The sequence below is a fragment of the Arachis ipaensis genome, chromosome B4 (assembly GCF_059453495.1).
Source record: "Arachis ipaensis isolate K30076 ecotype BB chromosome B4, ASM5945349v1, whole genome shotgun sequence".
Taxonomy (NCBI): Eukaryota; Viridiplantae; Streptophyta; class Magnoliopsida; order Fabales; family Fabaceae; genus Arachis; species Arachis ipaensis.
The window spans coordinates 20633525-20636216 of NC_142439.1; the positions used below are offsets into that span (position 1 = coordinate 20633525).

The window sequence follows — 2692 nt, forward strand, 5'->3', positions numbered from 1 at the left end:
GTTTTTGATTTTTCTATTTATTTTTTGACTCCACATGATCATGAACCTAATAAAACATGAAAAAAACAATAAAAATAAAAATAGAATTAGATAAATAAAAATTGGGTTGCCTCCCAACAAGCACTTCTTTAATGTCAATAGCTTGACAGTGGGCTCTCATGGAGCCTCACAGATGTTCAGAGCATTGTTGAGACTCCCCAACACCAAACTTAGAGTTTGGATATGGGAGTTCAACACCAAACTTAGAGTTTGGTTGTGGCCTCCCAACACCAAACTTAGAATTTGGCTGTGGGGGCTCTGGTTGACTCTGTAGTGAGAGAAGCTTACTGTGCCTCTTTTCCATATTTACAGAAGGATGTCTTGAGTTTTAAACTCAAGGGAGTCCTCATTCAATTGAAGGACTAGTTCACCTATGTTAACATCACTCACAGCTCTTGCTGTGGCTAGGAAGGGTCTTCCAAGGATGATGGATTCATCCTCATCTTTCCCAATATCTAGGATTATGAAATCAGCAGGGATGTAAAGGCCTTCAGCCTTTACTAGTATGTCCTCTACTTGTCCATAAGCCTATTTTCTGGAATTGTCTACCATCTCTAATGAGATTTTAGCAGCTTGTACCTCAAAGATTCCCAGTTTCTCTATTACAGAGAGTGGCATGAGGTTTATTCCTGACCCAAGGTCACATAGAGCCTTCTCAAAGGTCATGGTGCCTATGGTACAAGGTATTAGGAACTTTCCAGGATCCTATTTCTTCTGAGGCAATCTCAGTTGATCCAATGCATTTAGTTCATTGGTGAACAGGGGAGGTTCATCTCCCCAAGTCTCTTTACCAAATAGATTGGCATTCAGCTTCATGATTGCACCAAGGAACTTGGTAACTTGCTCTTCAGTAACATCCTCATTCTCTTCAGATGAGGAATACTCATCAGAGCTCATGAATGGCATAAGGAGGTTTAATGGAATCTCTATGGTCTCTAGATGAGTCTCAGAGTCCTTTGGTTCCTCAGAGGGAAACTCCTTGTTGATCACTGGATGTCCCAGGAGGTCTTCCTCCTTGGGATTCACATCCTCCCCTTCCTCCTTGGATTCGGCCATGATGGTTATTTCAATGGCCTTGCACTCTCCTTTTGGATTTTCTTCTGTATTGCTTGGGAGAGTACTAGGAGGGATTTCAGTGATCCTTTTACTCAGCTGGCCCACTTGTGCCTCCAAATTTCTAATTGAGGACCTTGTTTCATTCATGAAACTTACAGTGGCCCTGGACAGATCAGAGACTAAGTTTGCTAAATTAGAGGTATTTTGTTCAGAATTCTCTGTCTGTTGATGAGTGGATGATGGAAAATGTTTACTATTGTTAAACCTGTTTCTTCCACCATTATTAAAGCCTTGTTGAGGCTTTTGTTGATCCTTCCATGAGAAATTTGGGTGATTTCTCCATGAGGGGTTATAGGTGTTCCCATAAGGTTCACCCATATAATTTACCTCTGCTATTGCAGGGTTCTCAGGATCATAAGCTTCTTCTTCAGAAGATGCCTCTTGAGTACTGTTGGATGCAGCTTGCATTCCATTCAGACTTTGAGAAATCATATTGACTTGCCGAGTCAATATTTTATTCTGAGCTAATATGGTATTCAGAGTATCAATTTCAAGAACTCCCTTCTTCTGAGGCGTCCCATTACTCACAGGATTCCTCTCAGAAGTGTACATAAACTGGTTGTTAGCAACCATGTCAATGAGTTCTTGAGCTTCTGCTGGCGTTTTCTTTAGGTGAATGGATCCACCTGCAGAAGTATCCAATGACATCTTAGCTAATTCAGACAGACCATCATAGAATATATCCAGGATGGTCCATTCTGAAAGCATGTCAGAAGGACACTTTTTGGTCAGTTCCTTGTATCTCTCCCAAGCTTCATAGAGGGATTCACCTTCCTTCTGTCTGAAGGTTTGAACATCCACTCTAAGCTTACTGAGCTTTTGAGGAGGAAAGAACTTGGCTAAGAAAGCCTTGACCAGCTTATCCCAAGAGTTCAGGCTATCTTTAGGTTGAGAATCCAACCATATTCTAGCTCTGTCTCTCACAGCAAAAGGGAAAAGCATGAGCCTGTAGACTTCAGGATCTACTCCATTAGTCTTAACAGTATCACATATCTGCAAGAATTCAGTTAAGAACTGAAAAGGATCTTCAGATGGAAGTCTATGAAACTTGCAGTTTTGTTGCATCAGAGAAACTAATTGAGGTTTAAGCTCAAAATTGTTTGCTCCAATGGCAGGGATGGAGATGCTTCTTCCATGTAAATTGGAATTAGGTGCAGTGAAGTCACCAAGCATTCTCCTTGCATTATTATTATTTTCGGCTGCCATCTCCTCTTCCTTTTCAAAAATTTTTGTAAGGTTGTCTCTGGATTGTTGTATTTTAGCTTCTCTTAGTTTCCTCTTCAGAGTTCTTTCAGGTTCAGGGTCTGCTTCCACAAGAATGTTCTTGTCCTTGCTCCTGCTCATATGAAAAAGAGGGAACAGAAAAATAATAATAATAGGGATCCTTTTTACCCAGGTATAAAGGTTCCCCTTTATGAGTAGAAGAAGAAAAGAATGTAATGTAAAGAAGGGAAGAAGAAAAAAATTCGAACACAGATGGAAGAGGGGGTTCGAATTTGGGTGAGATGAAGTGTTAGTAGATGAATAAATAAATAGA

General features: G+C 40.4%; 1 non-coding gene across 1 annotated transcript; it reads left to right on the forward strand.

The window, feature by feature from the left end:
• Positions 1-1857: 1857 nt before the first annotated feature.
• Positions 1858-1965, forward strand: LOC148566862 (small nucleolar RNA R71). Its single transcript, XR_015882574.1, has one exon. It is a non-coding gene; the product is annotated as a small nucleolar RNA R71 (small nucleolar RNA).
• The last annotated feature ends 727 nt before the right edge of the window (positions 1966-2692 follow it).